This window comes from Solanum stenotomum, chromosome 12, assembly GCF_019186545.1.
Source record: "Solanum stenotomum isolate F172 chromosome 12, ASM1918654v1, whole genome shotgun sequence".
Lineage (NCBI taxonomy): Eukaryota > Viridiplantae > Streptophyta > Magnoliopsida > Solanales > Solanaceae > Solanum > Solanum stenotomum.
The window spans coordinates 10,122,349-10,148,567 of record NC_064293.1 but is presented as its reverse complement, the minus strand read 5'-3'; the positions used below and the strand labels follow the sequence as shown (position 1 = coordinate 10,148,567).

At 35.3% G+C, this 26,219-nt stretch overlaps 1 pseudogene; it reads left to right on the top strand.

Annotated features, from left to right (window-relative positions):
• LOC125847051 (apyrase-like) overlaps nucleotides 1-26,208 on the top strand; it is a 31,606-nt pseudogene extending 5,398 nt beyond the window's left edge.
• The last annotated feature ends 11 nt before the right edge of the window (nucleotides 26,209-26,219 follow it).

Genomic DNA, 26,219 nt, shown 5'->3' with positions numbered 1-26,219 from the left:
GAAACTGAAACTTGACTGTTCGAGTTCTACAATCTATCGATGCATAACAAGCATGAAGCCAATCCATACCTAGAATGACATCGAAATCTACCATGTCTAACTCAACCAAATCAGCCATGGTGCTCTTGTGATTGATGGAAATAGGACAATCACGATAAACTCTTTCTGCTAGAATAGACTCCCCAAATAGGTGTAGAAACACAAAAGGGTTCACAAAGTCTTTTAGGAAGAACCTCAAACTTATTTGCAACATAAGGAGTTACAAAAGATAAACTTGCTCCTGGGTCTAGCAAAACATACACATCAAAAGCAAAGACTTTGATCATACCAGTGACAACATTTGGAGAGTTCTCTTGCTCATGGCGACTGGTGCTTGCATAGAGGCGGTTTGCTCCTCCACCGGTACTAGAAGTAGCTCATATAAGTGTCGTCATGTCTGGTGGAACAACTGAAGAAGACTGTGCTCTATTGCCCCCATTACCCTGCCTGTTCTTTGGACACTCTCGCATGAAATGTCCATTCTGACCACAGTTGAAACAAACGATGGAACCCTCTCGACAAATACCTGAGTGGTTCCTACCACACTTGGCGCAGGCAGGAGGCTTACTACCCCCTTGCGCCACATTGCCCGAAAATTACGCTGGTCTAGCCTTGAAGTCCTTTGAATTCTGGCCATTAAATTCACCTCTGTATCTGGGTGCAGGTGCTATAGCAGATGATGGAGCAGGTCCCTTTTGCCTTTGTTGAAAGGACGGACGGTTCACATTACCTTTCTGCTGCCCGGACTTATTACCGATCTTGGATCTCTTATTTCTGAACTCTTCTCTGTCCCTCAGCTTTTCTTCCTCAACCCGCTGCACATAAACCATCAACCTTGATATGTCCATATCCCCGATAAGCATTGCAGCCCTACCTTCCTTACTCGACAACCGAGACAGCCCAACAACAAACAAACTCATTCTATTCATCATGTCTGCAACCATCTCCGGAGCATGGTGGGATAATTGTGTGAACTTCAAACTGTACTCGTGAACACTCAAAGACTCCTGCTTAAGAGTGAGGAACTCACGTACCTTGGCCTCTTTCAATTCTCGAGCAAAGAAACGCCCTAAGAAAGCTTCCTCAAAATAGGCCCAACTCACAGGTGGTGCATTCTCAACTCTGCCCCCTTTCCATTGGTCGAACCAAGTTCTAGCAACATCTTTCAATTGATACGTAACTAGTTCAACCCGTTCAGTATCTGCCACAGGCATCACATCAAAAATCCGTTTTAACTCCTCAATGAGTGCTCTGGATCCTCAGCAGTGCTCGAACCCATGAAACTCAGAGGATTCATCCCCAAGAACTCACGAATCCTTGAAGTGTCAGCTCTTTCATGTCGAGCTCCCCTTTGCTGACCAATCTGATTAGTTACAACTTGACTCAAAATTCTAATTGCCTCTCTGAACTCAGCATTAGAAATGTCCCCTTAATGTTGCACTCTTGGTGCATAGGGTAACACTTGCTTATCAACATAACGTCTACGAAGACGCCCTCTACCAACTCTTCGTGGAGGCATTACTATTTGAAACACGCGCAAGCACGGATTAGGAAGAAACTCTTTAAAGATAAACTCTAACGCACGAGATGAGTGTGAAAGAAGTGAGAAATCTTCCTAAATGTTGTAGCCTCCCAATTATAAATGTGGTGCGCTTCACACCGATAACTAGGACTCTACAAACACAGCTTCATAGACTCCCTAGGACTCTTGAACTCTATGCTCTGATATCAAGTTTGTTACGCCCCGAGCCTACACCCTGGACGTGGCCGGCACTCGAAGACCATTGCTGGCCCTCAAGCGAACCCTTGGCCTGGCTTTCTTAACTAAGCGGAAACCTATCTCAACAGAATAACTCAATACCATGCAAGGTTATAAAATAACTTAANTAGGACTCTACAAACACAGCTTCATAGACTCCCTAGGACTCTTGAACTCTATGCTCTGATATCAAGTTTGTTACGCCCCGAGCCTACACCCTGGACGTGGCCGGCACTCGAAGACCATTGCTGGCCCTCAAGCGAACCCTTGGCCTGGCTTTCTTAACTAAGCGGAAACCTATCTCAACAGAATAACTCAATACCATGCAAGGTTATAAAATAACTTAACTGATGCATAACATGACAAAAGGCAGTTCGTGTCCCAAAATAGAATATTTACTTATATACATAAATGAGGGACTCAATACTAACTGACTGACTGTCTACGAAGCCTCTAAAATACTGAAATGGATGTTGGGACAGACCCTGCAACATCCTAATAAAACAAAACTAAGAGAACAACATAACCGAGTCCTTCGGAAATCAAGGAGGCTCACCACTGACCCTGGAGTGCTTAGTTAGATCAACGGCGTACTGGATGCTGACCCTGGGTACTTGTGTCTGCATCACAAGATGATGCAGGCTAACTGGCATAAGTACATGGAATGTACGAGTATGCGAGCTGGAAAACTAAACAACATAGGCTAGAAGGAAATCTAAAAGAAACTGCATAGCTTACATGGCTCAACTCAACTCAACTTGACCGACTGCTTTCAATATAAGGTAATTTTGAACAAGTGCGATATAAAGAAAGATTGTTTAAAACCTACTATAAACTCTGTGTGTATACAAAGATACAATAAGCCTGAGATGTATATAGAAATACAAATGAACTTATGTATATAAAAATACAATACTTTCTATGTATGAAAATACAATAACTAATGTGGGAGTTTCTCTAACTGTCAACCATCACATAAGAGCTATAGTGATGATACAACGATCGACCTCACACTGCCAGAGCATCCTATATCTGGCCAAAGGTATAAGACTTGAACTGCCTAATGGATCCACTAGTCTAATCTGAAAAGGTTCATCTAAAAAGTATGAACCTCTTCTACCCATGGTGCCTACATGGTTCTATGGGGGTTGTGGGTTCTTTGAACGCTTCCCCAATTCGGTGCTCGATACTACTCCCAAAAATGTACTGGCTCTTATGTTTTTAAAACATATGTCTTCCTGCTGATTTGAGATAATTACTCAAAAACTAGCCCGAAGGCTCTTTGAAAATCTCAGTTTCCAATCTTACTTAAATGTGAAAACATTTCTTTAAAACTTCTTTGTGAATACTTAGTTCCCTAATAACTTTTGAGAAATGAACTCAACTTTATACTCTTGACTTTAACTGAAACTCGTTACTCTTTACTTGACTTGAAACTTGAGCCTTAAAAATGAAGTTAAAACGTTCAATGAAGACTCTTGGAAAACCTTAAAGACTTGCTTGGACTTTCTTAACTTCTAAGCTTGACTTCTAACTGACTTTCTTAACTTCTAAGCTTGACTTCTAACTCGCCTTGAATTGGATTATAGATTCAAGGTATATGATCACATGTTTATGGATGACTCCTTGACGTTTAGAAGTACTTTGGAGTGCTGGAAACAACTAGGAAACATAGGTACAATACCAAGGAACATGCATGAGAAAGTATGAAAAGAATGGGGAAACTTGGCGTCCTTGGCGCTCTGCAAGGCGCGGAGCGCCAGGTCTTGAAGCTCAGAAGGGACCTGCTGGCGCTCTGCTAGGCGCGCTGCCCCAAGGGGGAAAGTTCAGAACCTCTTTTGGGGCGCGTTGGCAGGCGCAACGCGCCACCCCTTTCCCCAAAAAACTTGACTTTTCTCCCTTGTTTCACCAACTCTAAACCACTTTAACTTCAAAGGTTTCAACCCCAAACACTAAGAATCATAAAATCCCTTAATATACAAGATATTTCAACTCACAAACACAACCGGAAACATGTCCCAAATCAACAAGGAACTCCAACAACACAATCAACAACATCAACAACACAACCAACAACTTCAACAACACAATCAATCTTTTCTTGAAAATAAAACGAACTTGGCGTGTGGGGAAAAGAACCAACCCAACACTATGGACTCACATACCTAGTAGGGATCACCCCCGACGATATCCACGATGATCTCTTTGCTTGCTCTTCTCTTTCTCCTCTTCTTCTCCTCTTCACTCTCAAACCCTAACTCTCACTCTTTAAAAATGGGACAAACTGATCTACAAATCAGTCTAACACAACAATATAACCAAAGGAATTGGTTAGGGAAAAGACCAAAATGCCCTTAAAATTTCTGGACGGATTTCCCTGTCAACTGCCCAACTTCCAAAGGGAATAACTCACTCATATGAACTCAGAATTGAGAAAACTCGATGGCGTTGGAAAGATCATTCCACGAACTTTACAACCATAATTGGAACTACACCTAATTCATTTTGAGCTAGAAGTTATGACTGCTCAAAGTTGGCCAAAACTCACCTTTTTCCCACACTTAACCAATTTTCCAGATTTTTAAACCTCTTTCCAAAAATGAAAATTTCCAATTTTTAAGCTTCTTCCTAGTTATCAACTTGCAAGATGTCATAATATCTCCCCCTTGGGAACATTCGTCCTCGAATGAGGTTACTCTTAAGAGGCTAAGGGTGTAATATCACCCGAACACCCAACAAGCAATCATGCAACAACAACAACAACATGCTCACTATAAATCAAAGAGCACTAAGAAGGAAATTAGTACCTTAATCTGCATTTCCTCCGGATTCAAAGAGATATGGATATCTCTTCTTCATGTCCTCTTCGGCTTCCCAAGTAGCTTCCTCAACAAATTAGTTCCTCCAAAGGACCTTGACTGATGCTACATCTTTCGTTCTTAACTAACGAACTTGGCAGTCTAGAATCTGAACAGGAATCTCTTCATAAGATAAGGTATCCTTGATCCTAACACTCTCAGTCGGCAGGATCAATGAAGGATCGCCTATGCACTTCTTCAACATAGAGATATGAAATACCGGATGACCCGCTGCTAGTTCCTGTGGTAACTCCAACTCATAAGCAACATTGCCAATCCTCTTGGCTATGCGGTAAGGTCCAATATATCGGGGACTAAGTTTCCCCTTCTTACCAAACCTCATAACCCCTTTCATGGGTGAAACTTTCAAATATACCCAATCATCTACTTCAAACTCTAACGCTCTTCTCCTAACATCAGTGTAGGATTTTTGACAACTCTGTGCCGTTTTCAACCTCTCTTGAATCACTTTCACCTTCTCCATCGCTTGGTGAACTAAATTTGGTCCAATCAACCCTGCTTCACCAACTTCAAACCACCCAATAGGAGATCTACATCTTCTCCCATAGAGAGCTTTATATGGAGCCATCTGGATGTTAGAGTGATTATTGTTGTTGTAGGCAAACTCAATGAGAGGTAGGTGATCATCCCAATTACCTTTGAAATCGATCACGCAAGCCCTCAACATATCTTCTAAAGTCTGAATAGTACGCTCTGTTTGCCCATCAGTCTGAGGATGAAAGGCAGTGCTTAAGTTCACCTTCGAACCCAAGCCTTTTTTAAAAGATTTTTAGAACTGTGCAGTGAACTGTGCACCTCTATCTGAAATAATGGAGATTGGGACTCCATGAAGTCTCACTATCTCTTGAATATATAACTTGGCATAATCTTCTGCTGAATTGGTAGTCTTCACCGGTAGAAAATGAGTTGACTTTGTCATTCTGTCGACAATCACCCAAATAGAATCATGTTGTCTGCGAGACTTTGGCAACCCTGTGATGAAATCCATATTGATCATCTCGTACTTCCATTCTGGAAGTTTTATCCTCTGAGCCAAACCACTGGGCCTTTGATGCTCAACTTTCACTTGTTGGCAATTTGAACACTTAGCAATCAACTTTGCAATGCCCTTCTTCATGCCATTCCACCAATAAACTTCTCGCAAGTCACGACACATCTTGGTGGAACCCGGATGAATGGAATATCTGGAGTTATGAGCTTCTTCCATAATCCTCTCTTGGAGTCCATCTACCATAGGTACACACAATCTACTTTGATACCTCAATATACTATCTCCCCCATGTTCAAAAAGTAATACTCTTTGCTTTTGAACATTTGCCTTTAACTCANCAATATAACCAAAGGAATTGGTTAGGGAAAAGACCAAAATGCCCTTAAAATTTCCAGACGAATTTCCCTGTCAAGTGCCCAACTTCCAAAGGGCATAACTCACTCATACAAACTCGGAATCGAGCAAACTCGGTGGCGTTGGAAATATCATTCCACGAACTTTACAACCATAACTGTAACTACACCTAAATCATCCTGAGCTAGAAGTTATGACTGCTAAAAGTTGGCCAAAACTCACCTTTTTCCCACACTTAACCAATTTTCCAGTTTTTTAAAACTCTTTCCAAAAATGAAAATTTCCAATTTTTAAGCTTTTTCCTAGTTATCAACTTGCAAGATGTCACAACGTTCTCCAATGCTTTCTAGGAGTGCTTCATCCCTTATAGAGTGCGACAGGAGAGTTGATTGAGGTTTGAGAGCTTGACTCAAGACAATTTATTTGTGAATATGAGGCTCGTTTCTGTGAGATATCCAAGCACACCATGACTATTGTTTCGGATGAGACAGAGAGAGTCCTATGTTTGTGAGAGGGTTTACTTTCTCCATCAGGTCTTATGTGTTCAAAGAACCTAGAGAGGGGTTTCATTCTAGTCCATTATGAGTACCGCCAATGAGGCATAGTTGATGGTTAGAGAGGAGTTTAAGGACCCCAAGATAGCTCGATCATCTAGTTAGTTTTCTCGTACCTCATCTGGAGGTAGGGGTTCACATAGAGGTAGAAACTCTTTTCAATGTTGTGGGCCGGTTCATGCATCGACGCCACTAGTTGAGTATGGGCAGACGACCGAAGGATCCTATGGTTCTGGGTGAGGTGGCCATGATAGCTCATATGGTTTGTCACAATAGTTATTCGTGCCGAGGTCTTATTATAGTGTGGTTATCCAACTCATTTGATTCGATAATGTCCTTTGCATACTCACTTAGGACCCTAACTTACTTATTCAGCTACTCCAACTAGACGATTCAACGCTTTCAGCCAGGGGTCGAGGCAGAGGTCAATCTAGTAGAGGTGGCGCGACTTCTGGTAGGGGTGCTTCAACTCCACAGGGTGGGGTCAGGATACTACTCAGATTCTAAGGGATCGAGAGGGACAATGTTATGTTTTTTCAGGAAGGCCTGAGGTTGAGACTTCTGATGTTGTGATTATAGGTATCATCTCAGTTTGCCACCGACCTGTGTTTGTATTCTTTGATCCGGGGTCTACTTTCTTATCTGTTCCTACCTATTTTGGCTATTGGATTTGATATGATCTTTGATAGCATACTTGTGCCTATTCATAATTCTACACCATTGGGTGAGTCATTGTTGATGGATTGAGTGTATCGATCTCGTCTTATTTCTTTGGCCAAGTATGATACTTGGGTAGATTTGATCACTTTAGGGATGGTAGACTTCAATTTTATCTTGGGTATGGATTGGCTCATCCCGCATCATAATATTTTTTATTGTTATGCTAAGATTGTGACCTTAGTTATGTCGAGTGTCTCGAGAGTTGAGTGGACCGGTGCTAGTGGTTCTTATCCTACCAAAGTTATCTCTTTTATCCGAGCTTGGAGATTGGTTGCTAGAGGGTTTTTGTCCTGTTCGGATTTTATTCGGTATACTAGTGTTGAACCACCTCCCATGGATTTTGTACCCATGGTTTGAGAGTATTCAGATGTGTTTTCTACTGATGTTCTAGCTGTTTCTGTGAATAGAGATATTGATTTTGCTATTGATGTAACGACCCTAAAAATGAACTAGTGAAACTAGAGCCTCACATGTGAGTTTGGAGTTGAGAACTTGAAGAAATGATGAGAAATGACCGTGATGACCGGAAACTAGTCATTTGAACTAGTGAGCTGTAAGGGTCAACTTTAAATGGTCATATCTTTTAGCTCAAAATGAATTAGGTGGGCCATTACCTATCCTATGAAAGGTCTTTGAGTCCTCTTTCCAACGCCACCGAGTTTGCCCAATTCCGACCATGGAGTAAAAAGTTATGCCTGAAATAGTGAAGCACTGTCCAAAGGACGAGTTTAGACGGGAATGGGCACAATTTTTAAGTCAAGAATTTATGGGTCCTTAGTCCTTTTCCAAAATTGACCCTATGCTATTATTTTCCTTTCCTAGCAACTATAAGACCTTTTTATGACCAATTCCTTTCATTTAATAAGAATTTCCAAAATCATTCCCTCTCTCAAATATTTCTCTCAAGTTCAAGGAAGAAGAAGGGTGAAGAACTAGGGTTTCAAATTGGAGGCTTCTTTCATCAATTTTCGTGGATTTTCAACTTAGAGGTATGGGGATCCTTTATCCTTGATCATTCTTTCTTTCAAGGAGCCCAATCAAAAGGTTTTCAAGGTTTTTCAAATACACAAAAATCCTATTTCGAATTCTAAGCATGGGTTCTTGCATTAAATAATTTTAAATGATGTTTCATGTTGTTATTAATGATTATTTATGGTTTTAAGAAAGAAATATTTGTGAACCCATGTCTTCTCAAATTCTTTAAATTTAGCCTAAAGTGAGTTTAATGATTTTGAGTAATTGATGTAGGATTATTGAGTGGTTGATGTGGGCTGTTCTTATATGATCTTAGCTATGTTGAGTTGCTAGAAATTGTTATTGAATGGTATAATGTGAGGTAGTAGCCTTGAATGGTCATAAATTGGGATTTAGACTTTATGTTGGTTATTGGATATTGTTTAGCTTAGCTTGTATAGTTGATTGTTGTTATTATCATTGTTATTGTATTGTTAAATTGTTGGAAGATGAGGATGATGAAGATAGCCATGGAAAGAGGGTAAGTTGATCAAACTTGATAAATATTGTATAATTGGCATGGAATTGAGTATTGTGGCTTATGGCCTTTGAAAAGGGTGGTGAGATGGCTTGATCTCTTAGTATTAATAATATTGTTATTGATTGGCTTGATCCACCTTTGGTGGAGGTGGTTATTTGTTGTATTGTTGTGAATTGAGGCCATGAAGGGCATTATGTGAATGTTATTATATTGTTGTATTATTATACACATATGAGGCTAGATGTAAAGTCCTATATGAAGCTATATGTGAAGGTATGATGTGAATGAGTTTTATGTGATCTTGTGATGATCCTATGTAAAGTGGATAGCATTGTGAGTTAAAGTATGATTTCTCATGATGTATATATGAAATGATGTTGGATTATGAAGTATCCTTAAATGAAAATGTTGTGACTTGGTTGGTAGACTAAAGTGTCCCTCCTTGTTACTTAAAGTCTTGAATGCATGAATGTGTGAAATGGGCAGAACTAAGAAATGGTGCCCTTTCTATAAATGCTAAAAGAGGAATTCTAGGCCAAGACTTGAATCGGCAAAACTAAGAAATGGTGCCCTTTCATAAGTCTAGCTTTCCTAAGTAAATGTAAAACCATGAAATCGGTAGACCTAATGGTGGTAGCCCTTCTCATGTGTGAAATGATGAACCTTGGACCGGCAGGCTTAAGGCACCCTTAATGAAAAATCGGTAGGCCTAAGGCACCCTTCCAGGGGGATTTAATGAGCTATCCTTATGAACCTTGATTGGCCATGACTAAGAAATGGGGCCTTTCTTGGGAAGAGGTACTATGAGTTGGTTGAACTAGAAAAGGAACCTTCTCTAAGTACATATGTGATTGAATACTCTATGGGAAACAAGGCTAGCACCGAGTGGATGTGGTTAGGAAGGTGGCCTAGTTGAGTATGAGATTAGGCACAATGAACTTCCTTGGACATCCCCTAAACCATGTGCCTACATGGGTTGCTTACTAGTTCTACCTTTGGCAAGTAGAACAACCTCCACGGAGTAGGATAGACTCCGGATTCCATACCTAGCTAGTATGGTCTATGTCGGTTATGCCTATTCCCATCATGTGGGATGTGCACTCTAGTTATTGGATAGGTTCTACAACGTGTAGGTAGTAGTATGGGATGCTATCTACACATGGCACGAGTAGGCTTTGAAGATACTAAAGTGAGTTCCCTAAGTCTAACGACTATTATGTGAAAGTCCCCTTATGTGCTTGAATGTCTCCAAAATGGTTTCTTAAAGAATGTTGGCCTATTGATGTTATGTTGTAAAGGAAATGTCCTTATCTAAGGTAATCTTGAGGAACACTTAAGTGTGCTTGAAGAGGTTGTATGGGCGGTCACTTCTTGTCTTACTCAAGTGTGTCTTAAGATTATATTAGGTAGAGGTCCTATGGTAATGAAATGACATGTGTTCTTTTAAAGTTAAGCATGAGTTGTATATGGACATATGTTGATTATATGTATGGTGGGCTATGGTCTTATATGTTAATGTTGACTTGTATTATGTCTCTTATACTTGTAAAGGAAAGGTTTTATCAAATTGATATGAAAGCATTTATTCTTTGAAAATGTCCTTTTTGACATGTTTTTGCATGGTCTCCATACTTAGTACTTAATTGTGCTAACCCCTTTCTTTCCCTTTTTTTGAACTCAAGTGTAGGGATTTGGAGAAGATGACATGTCATGGCTTTGATAGGTTTCTAAGTGTTGAAGATGAAGACTTGGTGAGTCCTCATAGATTCGAGGACAATACCCAATACGTTCTTTTATGTCTTTTAGTATTGTTTAAGTTGTGTACGGGATTAGTCTCGAATTTTGTACTCTAAAGTATTAGATGGTTTGAGACATCATGTATAAAGTCTAGAAAGTCTTCCGCTTGCTATTATTATTTTTTAAAAATTATGAAATGTTTTCTTGGTAAAGAAAGTTTTAAATTCCTTATGGTTTTAGTGTCTATGTGATGAATGAATGCTAAGAGGCTAGTATTAGACCTCTTCGAGGTCGAGTACGCCGGTTACGACTAGGGGGTGGTCTCGGGTCGTGACAATTGACTTGGAGCCAGGCACCAATCTCTTCTCTGTCCTTACTTGTCATATGGATCCAGTTGAGTTGAATGAATTAAGGGATCAGTTACAGAACTTGTTGAACAAGGGATTCATTCACACTAGTATTTCTCTATAGGGTGCTCATGTTCTATTTGTGAGGAAGAATGATAGTACCATGAGAATGTGTATTGAGTATGAACAGTTAAAGAAAGTAACATTGAAGAATAAATATCATCTTCCTCGTATTAATGACTTATTCGATCAACTTTATGGAGCTTTTTTGTTTTCTAAGATTACTTTGATCAACTGAAGATTAGGACATCAAATATTCCTAATACAACTTTTAGGACTTGTTATGGGCACTATAAATTTCTTATGATGTCTTTCGGTTTGACTAATGCCCTTGCAGCATTCATGGAGTTGATGAACGGGGTGTTCCAACCTAATCTTGATTAATTTGTGATAGTGTTCATTGATGACATTTTGGTGTAATCCAAGACTAAGGAGGATCATGATCGACACTGGAGAATTATGCTCCAGAGATTGAGGGAAGAGAAGTTATATGAGAAGTTTTTGAAGTGCGAGTTTTGGCTTGATTTTGATGCATTTCTGGGACATGTGGTGTCCAAGAAGGGTATTCAGTGGATCTAGCCAAGATTGAGGCAATTACAAGTTGGAACGGGCCTACTTCAGTCATCGAGATTTGGAGTTTTGTGGGACTTACAGGTTATTATAGATGATTTTTTAAGAGTTTCTCCACTATTGTATGTCCTTAAACCAAATTAACTCGACAAAGTGTGAGCTTCCAATGGTCTGATGAGTGTGAGGACAACTTCCAAAAGCTTAAGACCTTCTTGACTTCGACTCCTCTTTTGAATTTACTTGAGGAGGGTGTAGACTTTACAGTTTATTGTGATTCTTTTGGAGTCGGGTTAGGTGGCATTTTGATGCAGAAGGGGAGAATGATCGCCTATGCTTTTAGAAAGTTTAATACCTATGAGAAGAACTACCATACTCATGATTTAGAGTTGACAATCATAGTTTTTGTGCTTAAGTTATGGCGACATTATCTGTGTAGGAAAAATTGTGATGTCTTCACCGATCATCGGAGTCTTAGTACATCTTCAGTCAGAGGGATCTGAACTTGAGGTAGCGTAGATGGTTTGATATACTGAAGGACTATGACATCACCATCTTGTATCTTCCAAGAAAGGCCAATGTGGTGAATGATCCTTTGAGTAGGAAAACTTCTAGCATGAGGAATCTTGTCGCTATCAGTTTTGATGAGAGACCATTGGCCAAAGATGTTCAGAGATTAGCCAACAGTCTCATCAGCTTGCAGATTTCTGAAAAGAGCGATGGTTTAATTCCTTTCATAGAGGCCCATTCTTTCCTAGTTGAGCAGATCCATGAGTACCACTTTGATGATGAGAAGTTGTTTCTCATTTGAGACAAGGTGATGAGAGGGACATTCAGGAGGATGTCCTTGATTCTGATGAGGACTTGAGGATCGAAGGCAGGAATTGTGTGTCGAAGACAACGAGTTGATTAGATTGATTCTTGAAGAGGCACATTGTTCTTGATATTTCATCTATTCGAGAGAGGCGAAGATATATCATAATCTGACCAAACATTACCGGTGGTTTGGCACGAAGAGGGACATTGTAGACTTTGTTTCAATGTGTTTGACTATCAACATGTCAAGTGTGAGCACTAGCAGCCCAGAAGTATATCTTAGAGGATGTCTATTCCTATTTGGAAGTGGGAACATATCACTATGGACTTTGTTGTGGGTTTTCCTACTACAGTGAGTGCTTATGATTCCATTTGGGTGGTTGTTGATAGGTTGGATAAGTGATCCCACTTCATTCTGGTACATGTGAAGTATACAGTACATAAGTTAACCCATTTATATATCATCCAAATCATGTGACTACATAGAGTCCCTATTTCCACTATCTCTGATCGAAGGTCTTTGTTCACTTCCTATTTCTTGAAGGATTTATAACATGGTTTGGGTACTCTGTTAGATATGAGTACAAATTTCTACCATCAGACAAATGGTCAGTCTGAGCAAAAGATTCAACTCTTGGAGGACATGCTGTAAGCTTGAGTGATTGACTTGGTGCTAGATGGGATCAATATTTACCCTTAGCGGAGTGTGCCTACAACAATAGTTATCACTCTAATATTCTGATGGTCTTATTTGAGATGTTGTATGTAATATGGGGTAGTTCTTCGATTGGTTGGTTTGATTTGGCTAAGATGGACTCTTTAGATATAGAATTGCTTGAAGATTTTGTGGAATAGGTCCGTCTGATTCAGGATAAATTGTTGGTAGCCCAGAATCGACATAAGAGTTATGCAGATATGAGAGTTCGAGCCTTAGTATTTATGGAGGGTAATCATGTGTGGCTCCGAGTATCACCCATGAAGGGTATGATGAGGTTCAGAAAGAAGGGAAATCTTAGCCCTAGATTCATTGGACCTTTCTAGATTTTGAGTCCAGTAGGAGAGATTGCTTAAGTTATGGTGTAGTGGAATCACAATTTAGTTGGTAAGGCGACTTGGGAGATAGAGTCAGATATGCATGCTAGATATCCTCAACTTTTCGAGGCTTCAATTACTTTCTTTTACTTTATGTTCGAGGACAAACATGATTTTTAGTGGTGGATAATATAATGACTTGAATGGTTATTTTTCAAAATCTTTGTAAATTATCGTTTTATCCCTCTGGATCTTAACCCCGAGTCTTTTTTGAGTGAGATTGGAAAGTTTGTTTCGAGATTTGAGTAAAAAGTTGTGAAATTTGTAAGCTTTGAGTTTGAAACGCTAAAATTAATTAAAAGTGATTTTTGGAGTCTTTTGGAATTGTGAGTGTCGGAATGGAAGTCCATCGATTTCATCAGTTTCGTAATTTGGAAATAGTTTTAGGAGAGACGTTGTCGGTTTTAGATTCAGAGTCTTTTTGAGGATTTGAGGTTCTAAGTTGAAAATTTGTGGAATATTAGCCTTTGGGTTGACCTTGATAAACATTCATGGTTCGGATGCTCATATCGAATTTCGAGAGTTCAATCGGATTTGATGGATGATTTTAGGCCTAGGTGAGGTCTTGATTGAATTTTTAGAGGTCCCGAGGTTGATTTGACCTTTTTAGGCATTATGTTCATTTCTTGTGACTTTCACAAGTTTCAGGTCAAGGAGACCTCAGATGTGTGTTTCGATGGTTTCATTGAGTCTCGAATGTTAAGTATAGTCAATTTACATATATGATTTGTGTGTACGGGGTTCTGAACAAATCTCGAGAGTCACTTTGATGATTTTTGTGTTGGCTGATATTTCTGGTCAGTCCTCACGTTTGTGAAGGGTCTTCACTTTTGCGACCTTCACTTTAGCAAAGACCGGCTCGCAAAAGCGAGACTGGTTGTTTGAGCAGGGTTCACTTAAGCGAACCAAGGCTCACTTTTGCAATGATTACTTCAGTGAAGTCCATTTCACAAAAGTGATACCCCCAATTTTTGTGAGATTCGCTCAAGCGAACCTGTGTTTTCTTAAGAGACATCAAACGGGGTTTATGCCTGCCATTTTCTGGGTTTTAGCCTTTTTTGGTTGTTTTGAGCTTTCTAAAACCTTTGGAGGCAATTTTGAAGAGATTTCTTATGCTAAATCATTTGGGTAGACTTTTGTTACCCTAATACTTCATTTCCCTTTGATTATTTATGGATTTTAACATCAAAACTTGAGATTTTGATTGGCAAATGATAAGGTTTTCCAAAAACTTGAGTTCTTAACTAAAATGGTGATTGTGAATTGATTTTAATTTTTTTGTCAAAATGATTTTTACCGATGAGTTCCAAATGCCTTGGGTAATATTTTCAAGTAAATATTTTCATATTCAAACCTCATTTTCGAATTTGGGTTTTTGGAGTTACTTTATAATCTTGTAGAATCGTGTATTTTCCTTTATTGTGTGTGTGGGGGAGCAATGAGAATGAGATGATGGACTCATTGTTCCACTTGATTAATCTTAGTGAATAAAAATGGGATCAATGAAAAGGCAACATATTGATCATAATGCTTTTGAATTGCCTTATTGTGGCCCCTATTTTGATTGATTGATTGAATACTTTGATGGCATAACTGTGGACTTGAATTGCTTGAATTGTTATCTATTTCTTATGGTGTGAAATTGCTTATGTTATTGATTGTTGTACACTGTGAAGAGAAATGTGATATAAAGCCTAAGGGAAATGGTTATGGCTAGTCAAATGAAATAAAATAGAAGGAAAATGGTTCAGGCTAGTAATGTGATATAAAGCTGATGGAAAATAGTTCCGGCTAGTGATATTCATGTGTTGAAGGAAAATGGTTTCGGCAAATGGTATGATATAAAGTTGAAGGGAAATGATTCCGGCTAGTGATGTGATATAAAGTTGATGGGAAATGGTTTTGGCCAGTGATATTGTACCGAAGGGAAATGGTTTTGACAAGCGTTGACTATTGTGATTTGATGCATTTTGATACTTGTGATTGATCTCCTCGTTAGTTGTGATTGATCTAGTTGTTACTTGTGATTGATATACTTGCTACGCGATAGTTGTTGAATTGTGATTATTGAACTGTGTGGTTAAGCCTTGTGAACTGTGTGTTATGAAATTGTTAGGTTTGACTGATTTCTATGCAAGTGGTAGTTGAGGAGGTTTGGTTGGGGATGAAAGGAGTACCCATTTTCTAGCTAGTTTGCCTTGTTTATTTGGTTACTTGCTGAGTATCATATTGGTTGGTACTCACTCTTTGCTTCTACACTTGTGTAAGTTTCGAGTCCGGTATCATGCATTTTCTCTTCTCCTTCTCCTAATTACGAGGCTTGTCAAAGGACTTTATAGAGGTAACTGTTTATCACCCTGGCGGCCCCTATTGTTTTTATGTTACGCTTTGTTCTATTTGAGAAACAAAGACACCGTGACTTATAATTATGTTTTCATTCCGCACATTATGTATTAGTGACTTATACACGTGACAACCAGGTTTTGAGGTTATTATAAAATGAATAAGTTTTCTGTTTTTATCTTGTTTTTACTTTATCTTTTTGCTTTTCTTTCGTTTCATTGAGTTGAGGCTGAGTTGTCTTGGTGGAAATATAGAAGTGTCATCACTTTCATTTTTGGATCATGAAACTTACACTCATCTATTAGATGATTGATATGCCCTATCAGATTTTCTAAAAAAGCATCTTTGTTGATAGACACCAATTGTCATTCATTTAAGATTTGTGTCACATTCCTCGTATGTTTTTCCAAGATTATTGATTTGCTGCTAACACTCTGTAATAGAGCCTCTACCTCAAGGTTACTCTTCTTAGATGGTTCCATCTAGGGAGCCATTATCTTACTATTTCTCACTTACAAAAACATTTGGTGTTTGAAACATTAGAAAGCTTATTAGTATTAAATTAAATTTTGTAGGTTTTTTGGCTGGGCGCAAATGTTATTTATAAGTCAAACTATTTCAGTCACCTTATTATCTATACACTTAATGTCATTATATGTGGCCTTCTCCGCAGTTTGAGGAGATTGTTTCTGTCATCTAGGCGCTAAAGTCAGCTTACAGGCGGAGCAATTTGTAAAGCACACCTAACCTCTTAGATCGTTATTGTGATTGTTATTCTTCAATCACGTATCATATGATGGATATTTCATAATCAAATTACCCTAAAACTTACTGATACTCTTTGATTGCATTTTGTGTTTCCAAATGCATGCAAAACTAGTACTGCTTTAGTTGAACTTGCAGACTTCCTTTCATATGTATCAATCCAACAATCGAGACTTGATTCCCTCAGCTGACTGTCAACACGATGCATCACATTTTCTTCGCATGCACAATAGTATCTTGTGAAACTTGATTCCCTAGCAAATACCATGAAGCACTGAATATATAAAGACCTAATATATATAATATAAAAGTATCTTTATACCGTCCGTCCGTGTATATAATTTTTAAATTCCAATATAGCCAATGATGCATTGGTTCCAAGTGTCTGTTAGACCAGGAAGGCACCAATTACTACAATCATTAACAAGGTGCTGACCACTCTATGCTGATGGATGAGCATCTTTCCTTGATTGTGACAAAATTAATGTGAGGTCAAGGAGATAAACTTGTGTCTTAATACTACTTAGTACTTTGTTAACAACAATAGTAGATGCTGGAAGCTGATGAACCCCATTCTTTGCCCCTAATTAATCAAAATGTAACATAATTAATTGATGCGACTGATCATAAGCTTTGGAAGTTGCAAATTTAGGGTATGTTTAATATAACGAAAGTCATATTTTGTGTTTTCTAATATTTGATTGATGAGTGAAAAACATTATTTATAAGACGATATATATAGATTGATAATAATATTAGCGAATTTGAGATTGTTTTAAGTAGTACTAGAGATTAATAGTAATATCAGAGGGTGTGTTTGGTACAATGAAAAATGTTTTTATGAAAAATAAGTAATTTTTTAAATTTATTTTCTGGAGGGCATAAATGTAATATGAGGTCAACTTAGAAGGCACATATATATTCTGCCAATACTGAATTTAAGAAAAAATTATTGATTTCGTTCGAACCCCTCTTTAGTATTGTAGCTATGTCCATGTACGGATTCAAGTCTTGCTTCACCTATTATCAATTATCTTTTGATATATTTAGCTCATAAAAGAGAATCAAACTTGCACGTACTTGACATATAAAAAAAAAATTAGATCTGCACATTGATGACTCATTTCTTTGTGTGTATCTTTTGAATTACTTAAAGAGAGATGAAAAGTAGAAGGTAGATATATATGTTATACCCTTGAGATTTTGCCTTGTGAGTCCACCAATGCCAAGAGTTGAAAATCAACATATCCATTCCTTTCCATGCATCACCTTGTTGTATAGAATCCAATTTCAACTCTCTTCCATTTTTTTCTCTTACTATATCTACCAAATATGGGGTTCTAAACAAGGAATGAAGTTACTCCATTCTCTTGTGAAAATAATTAAGGGAATCAGCAAGAGAAAAATGTGGGAGAGGTTATAGTAGCTAGTATTTTCATTAAGGTGATTAGAAATGTAAAGAAATAAATATATGAATAACTTAAAGGATTCATTATTCATTACAACAAAAATAACTTTTAGCTGCAATAAATATAGATTTTAACAAAGAATGCTAAAGCCCACGTGAATATTTGGATTCCTCCTAGATGAACATAATTCATCTTTTTCCTTTTTCTTTCTGGAATCTTCCTAAGAATTTGATCTATCATAGGATTTGTTAACAGGTTTAGTTTATGTTTTCCTGTTGTTTGGGTAATTTCTATTACCTTTTCTATTTCCTGATACTCATGATAGGAAATTTTATCTCTTGAAAACATTCTTTGCATTCTGCTTAATAGATTGTCTTCCATTTTAAGATTTAATTTTAATCCTTGGATTTTTCTGAATGTTTCTCCACCAAAGGTTGCTTTTAAGGCATATCCTCAGCTTTTGCTGAGGATGAGCTTGCTTCTTTCGAAGTAGCGTCTTCAATTATTGCTCGGCTTTTTTCTCCATCTTTCGATGTAGAAGTTGGCATATATATTCGTGCTTACCATCGAGATGTTTTTGGCACTAGGTGCTAGTGGGACATCTCCTGCCACTTTGTTGGGATTGATATTTCCTTTCAGATTTGAATTCTGTTTTGGATGAGTATCCAAATGTTCACATAAGAGTAAAAACTCTCTCATGTTTTTAGCCTGTGAAGTACTGAGTTGATTGATTTCAGATTGTAACATCCGAGATTGCTCAGATAATTTTGATAATTCATCTCTGATTTTAAATAGCTTTTGGCTTTTGTCGTCAATGGATTCATCCACTATTTTCATTTTTTCATATATCCTGTTTACCAGGATTTTTGTCTGATTGTCCATATTATATATATATATATATATATGTATGTATGTTGCAACTCGTTAGAGAAAGTGATCAAAATGCTTTTTAATGTATTGGTGTTGCTTTTTTGTGATCCTTAATAGACCTCACTTGATTAAATTATTATTTGTAATGTATAATAAAAAAATATCCATTTTAGTCCTTTACTCTGTGCCTAACAAATTTATCAAAAATGGGTACTGTTATGTTTAATTGTGAACTTCACGTGGCTAACAAAAATTATCGTTATTATCTTCTTTACTTAGCTTGCTCCAAAAGAAAGAATATCCGTGAAATATATGTATTGGAAATTCAAAAGTTTCTTGCAATATAATATGAGAATTTTAGTTTGAAAATGTAGAAAATAGGAAACAAATGTTCATTCCTGCTGTTTAGATTTTTTCCCCTTTTATCATGTCCAATTGGCCCAAACAATTTTCTTGGAGATTAATACGCCCCTGATGGCTTTGGAGATAAAAATAATAATATTGAAAAAAGAAAATAGTGAATTTTGTTAGAAAAAATAAAGAAAATAATTTTAAATTTTACGGAGCACGTCATTAATTATGTGGGGGATTTTTTATTTTTTTTTATATGTGATGTCCCGTTGAATTGGAAAGATGGAAATCTCGTGTTTCATATTCATCGAACTACCATCACCATGTTGATAATTACTTGTTGTACAGCTAATAAAATTATTAAACTAAGGTCAAGGAATAATTTCAATTATTATGAGATATTTAGTGTCCTTTATGCCACGAATAGGATAATAAATTATATATATGCAGTATGCTTGCATGGAAAAAGACATAAAATGATGAAAAGTGACCTAAATAAAATATAATATAGTACTAATACTTTATTCTTTTTCATAGAATATAGAATCCAAATTAGCAAGCAGAAGATCTTTTTATATTGGCATGATAAGGTATTAATTGTTGGTTTTACTTTAGCTTTATTAACGTGTTTCATGCTGTCAATTATCTTGTATATCTCAATAGTCCTGTTGTTGTGTCCCATGGAATATTTAAAATCATAGTAGGATTTAGAATTTTAATTGAGGTGTATCAAAATATAAAAAAGTAAAATTATGTAGAAGTTAAGGAGTGTCAATATGTATTTTCTTCGTTCTATTTTGTATGTCATTTCTTTCTATAAATATCTGGACCATAATATTTGTCCTTTTATAAAATTTATGCATAAATTACCAAATTTTGCCTATTATACCCATGATAGAGTAGTTAATTAATCTTGAAAATCTATTCATCATTTATTATAAAGTTGACTTAAGAAAACATTAAATAAGGATAGAAGGGTAAAGTTACATAATTTCTTAATGTAAGTACAAAGTAAAAATGTGACATATAAAATGGACCGGAGAGAATAATATACATATATTAACAATATATTTTTATCTAATTACATAGTGTAATTTTCTAATTAAGTATGTCTGACTCCGCCAGACCGCAACTTTTTGAAATAGACTGCAAAAAAAGACGTAACAAGGCAAATGTTATCTTTTTTTTTTCTTTTTCTAATTAGAATACTATTTATTGAGAAGAAAAAAGTGACCTACCCACTCTCACTTAGAGATCGCAGAAATTATTCCATAATACGCATAAATATGTTGGTAATATTTTTTCTTCAACTAACATAAACATGTCAGTTATTTACTACAAAGTTTAGGGTGAAACTTTGTGAAAACTAAAGAAAAAAGCAATCAATCTTTTTAATTCCAATTTCAAAATAACAAGTACGCGTTATTAAGGAAAGTAAATATGCTTAAAGGTTATAGAAAGTCATCCTAGTCCTATTTCCTGATGTAGTTTAGCAAATAACTACTTGAATTTTTCTTATTAAATCTTAAATTCATGTATAAAGAAAATAATGATTTCATTCCTGGGTCTTATTAAAAATCAAAGCTATTTAAAATATTTGTCATTTTATAAAATTAAGATAAAATAAATTATTTTTATCTTATTTTATCTTTAATATTAAATGTTCTTGAAAATACATACTACAGAAATTAAAAATTTGAAGAGTTCTAAATAATGATTATATAGGTTGATATTATGATTATTTTAATAACTTTTTTCTCAAATAGAGTACAATATTTGGGAAGAGACATAAGAATAAATGGTAAAAAAAAATATTTCTTATTTAAATTTTGTAAAAGATGTGCAGAGTATTTCAATATTTTTGATTGATATGGATTTCAGTCAAAGTCAAAGTCAGCATGATATTATTTGTTCACAAAGAAGACCTCCAAAAGGACTACAATAATATTAGTATATGTTGATGACATTTTGATTCCATGAAGTAGTCTGAAGCTGGTTCTTATAAAAAATTGATTGGAGAACTTTTGTATGTAATTAAAATGACAAGGCCTGATATCTCATTCAATTCAGTGTTAAAAACTTAAGCCAATTTTTACAATAGCCTAAAAAATCTCACTTGCACTCAGAATTGTTAGATACATCAAGAAACAACCAGGTTAAGGAATACTATTTTACAGCAGTTCAAGCAATGAAGTGAATGTCTTTTGTAATGCAGATTGGGCAGTACTGTGCCCTCTTACAAGGAAATTTGTAACATGATATGCGATCAAACTGGGAGGATCTACGGTTTCATGGAAAGCTACAATTTCAAACTGGAGTTCAGTTGAAGCTGAGTATACTCATATATTTTTTTATAAAGTAAATAATGAAGCTTTCTTCTTCCTCTAAATTATGTTTTTTTGTTTACAAGTTTCTGATTACCACAAAAACCTTCAGAGCTCGTTTTTTTTTGTGATATTGGTGGTGGGGCGGAACAACCTCTCGAGGAGGTTCTCCACCAGACATATTGGCCATCAACTGTGAGAAATCAAGTTTTTCTTAGGGTTGTTATTGTCTAGGGTTTAGAGAGCGTTTTTTCACGAAGGGAAACTAGAATGTCATTTGGCAATCTTAGGACAACTTCAGTATTCAATAAGTTAATATTTCATTTGACCGATAAAATTTTATAATTAAAATATAATAAACATTTTAATTTGAATTAAAGATACTAAATCCTAACACATCGTAAAAGGACGGGGTATAGTGAGTACGCAGTGTAATTGCATAAGTTTCTGCATCGACGAATATTTTCTATGTCGAATATGTATTTTAAAGTATTCTAACTATAAATATTATAAAATGTTGTAAGCACATGGTTGATCTCTCGATATAAATTAGTAAATTAGAAAATCAGAAAACGCACCGATGTTTTGATGCTTCACCTACCCTATTTACAAGCTAACACCAAATAAATTGTTAAATAACGTACGTTTCTAAAGAATAAATAAATTAATTAATTATATTAAAAAAAAAACAATGTGCTCTTTGTTAGGACCGAAATAAGCAGGTGTAATGTGGAAGCTAGCAAAGCAAATCTCGAAAGACCACGAGTAAGAAGACAAACGAGAAACACATCAAAAGAGACAGATTTAGCGTGGTTCGGTCAATCGACCTACGTCCACAAAGAAGATGAGCAATCCACTATAAATATGAGAGTACAAAATATAGAGAGAAACAACCTCAATCAATTCACTCGGAATACAATGAGGTACACAAAACTCTCCTCCATAACCGCAACTCTCAAAACCCTAAGACTACATTGTGAATGCTGATTAAGTTAGAAGGAACAAGCCTATATTTATAGAGTCTTAGAACCTTTCCTACAAGAAAAAGACTAGTAAAATATTAAAACCTTTTTCTAAAAGAAAAACTTATTTATGGTAAGAAATCAGGGCAAATAACCAACACTCTTTTCTTATATAAAGACGACTAGAATTTGCTTTAAGAGATAAGTAAAGTGAAGAAAGCAAATATGAAGAGGCAAAACAATTATCCTCTTCACTTTTTAGTTTTGTTGTTGTTGTGTCATTATTCTAGTGCTTCATCTCATGTAAGAAGGCTACTTCTAAGCCATGAATCAGAGCACTATGCAGTGATATTTGATGCTGGAAGCACAGGAAGTAGAGTTCATGTCTTTCGTTTTGACACAAAATTGGATCTACTTCCCATTGGCAATAATATTGAATATTTTCTTGCGGGGTGCATATACGTCTATTTTTCACTTATTATGAACAGTTACTTGTCGCAATTATGTTTTTCGTAACTTTGATGGTATGAAAGCTAAATAAATTTGTATAATTTTAGTGGAGTTTTTTTTTTCAAAACTTGAAATGAATGACAAAAAAAAGGCCTAGCTAGATTCAGGACAAGAGTTCAATTGATTAACCTTCACTAAAAACTTATATGCAAAGTCAGTGAAACACCTTTTTTTTCGGCTTATATGTATAAACAGTGTAGTATGATGGAAATTATTTCTCAAACCCAAAGATACAACAAGCACCAAATTAAATTTTTCAAGAAGAATTTAAGTAATTCCCTTTTTTAAAGAAAAATAAGTTATTTTGTAATCTTTAAAATATGAACTTAGGTCGAATTTGAGCTTTGAAAAATAAAAATATTTTTGATAAATTAAAGAAGTACTTTTATTTTTCAAAACATAACTTTTTGACGCAAAATAGAATTAATAATTGGACGCAAAACAGATATCACACTGGATCGGAATAAAAAATGAACTACTTTAGTAGATAATTATGGACAGTTCAAACGTCACATGCTTCGATTAAGATTAACAACAATAAAGTATCTTAGTCTCTTATTAGCACTGTTGTACACCTATATATTTTTATCTTTCTTTGTATTCCCTATATAAAAAGAAAACAAAAGTAGAGTTGAGGGTTGAAAGTTTAAATTTTAACATGACATCATCAAAAGCCTAATGATGCTTCCACATTAGGCACTAATTGGTCTACTAGGGAAAAATAAAAAATGTGTCTATATTATATAGATTAGAATATATAAATATTAATGGGATAAGGGTCTGAAAAATATCTTTAACTTTGGTTGAATTTGTTGTTGCGATACTAAACTTTAATGAGGACCTATTACCTCCCTAGACTATTTAATACCGTATTTTAAACATATATATTTGCCCACGTGGACATAAGAAAAATGCAAAATTATAAATAGTAATGTGTCCACGTGTGCACATATGTACATTTAAAATACACTATTAAATAGTTCAGGGGGTAAAAAATATGGTATTAAATAGTGGTCCTCATGAAAGTTTAGTATCACAACAGCAAATCTGATCAAAATTGAGATATTTTTCAGACCCTTATCCCAATACTAATTTTCGTTTGCTTTTGTAAAGCTATCGTATCTGTTAGTGACTGAAGGGGCCATCTGTCTCTGATTAGTTTAAGCTTTAGAGACATGAGTGTAATTAGGCGTCGTTTCATACTTGGTTAAAGTTAAGCTAGAAATTAGTTATGAGTAAATTATATATTATTTTATGTATATATTAATTATGCATGGATTAGTTATTTATGTATTAGTTATGCCATTTTATATTCTGCATAAAATAATATATAGATTTCACCATAACTTATACATGTATTAGTTATGAATATTTCTAAATTGCCAACCAAATATCGTATTAATTTTATACATAAATAACTTATTTTTTATCCACCTATCACACATTGTATAATAAGTTACATGAAATTAATACATGAATAATTTGTTTCTAATCTAGCTACCAAGCGACTGCTTAAGTAAAGTTTTAAAGAATTTAGATATTTAATTCAAAACTTAATTTTCTTCAAGTAAATTACATGTTCAACACATGAACTTTAAATTTCAAAAACTACAACTTCTTAATCTCATATTTTCAAGTTTGAACTTCAAAATCCGTAAAATAAGAACTCAATTAAGACAACAAAGAAAGCAATTCTTCAAAGCTAGTTTTTATGTGATTGATACCCTACTATATCAGAAATATGGATAATATATATATATATTATATAGTGGTACTACTTTGAACTTTCATAATTGAATTTTATTTAATCCTTATCTTGTACTCCTAGCATATTTATGTTTTGATATTTATGATTCTAATAATTAATAATTAATTGTGTTGGACAGATAAATCCAGGTCTAAGTTCATATGCAAATAATCCTAAAGCTGGAGCTCTTTCTCTAAAACCTCTTGTGGACAAAGCTGAAGCTGTGGTTCCAAAAGATTTGCAGCCTCAAACACCTCTTAAACTTGGGGTAAACTAATTTAATTCTTATTCATTTATTTTTCCAATTTAGAAACATTTTGTAATTTCATTATAATTTTACCTTAAATACGGTAATTTCTCTCTTTTAAAATTTTTAATTTTCATAATTAATTACATGAAGTATTAATATATGAATATAAAAAATGCAGGCAACTGCTGGTTTGAGGTTATTAAAAGGTGATGCTGCTGTAAAAATATTGCAAGCGGTATACATCAGCTTCTTCTCAACTCTTCTTTCCTTTTTTTCCCTTTATTTTTTATTAATTATATATATTTTTTAGAAAATATCAAATCTTCAGAAATATTATATTATTCTGATTAATAGTTTTTTCATTTTTTGTATGTATTGTTATAAGGTGAGGGATTTATTTAAGAATGAAACTACTCTTAATTACAAGGCGGAATGGGTTTCAGTCCTCGATGGTACATAGGAAGGTTCATATTTTTGGGTAAATCACTTCAAAATTATCAAAGTTTAATTATTATTACTGCAAAGATTATATTTCATCTATATATTTGTGTTTTTGTCATTGTTCATGCTGTCAAAAATCTGTTTGACATAATATAATTATTAATTATCACTTAATTAGTCGTTATTAAAAAATTTATTCGCCTTTATGTTATAAGCTGATAATGTTTTCAACGTCTTTAAATCCTAGGTACACCCTTTAATTATCTAATGATACTTGTGAGAATGTCCCACTTAGTAGATCTAAATTCAATTTTTATTGTTTCCTTTCCCTTTTCTTCCATGATCGTGCAGTGTAAGCAACACACTATTACAAAATTTACTGAAAAATGTATGATAAGTTATTTTCACAGATATTATTTTGATTAAACTGGTGTAGAAGAAAAAAAATAGTAAATATTTCATACGGTAAAACATCTAGAAACTTTCTCAATTTTTCAGTGAGAATATATTTGTTTTCCACCAAACACATTCTCAGTGAGCTGGTTTGGTGGAAAATGAGTGATAATTCTAGTAGTGACAAGAAAAAAACCACTCACATACGTTAGCAAACCAATATATATAAATAGAATATTCAATTTGGGATATCATTTAGGTGACTAAACTACATGATTATTTTATTTTATTTATTTGTTGTGTAATGCAGGTAGCCTTGAACTACCTATTAGGAAATTTGGGTAAAAAGTATGAAAGAACAGTAGCTACAATTGATCTAGGAGGTGGATCAGTGCAAATGACATATGCCAAATGGGGAGCCATATGTCCTTAATAAATCTCTTT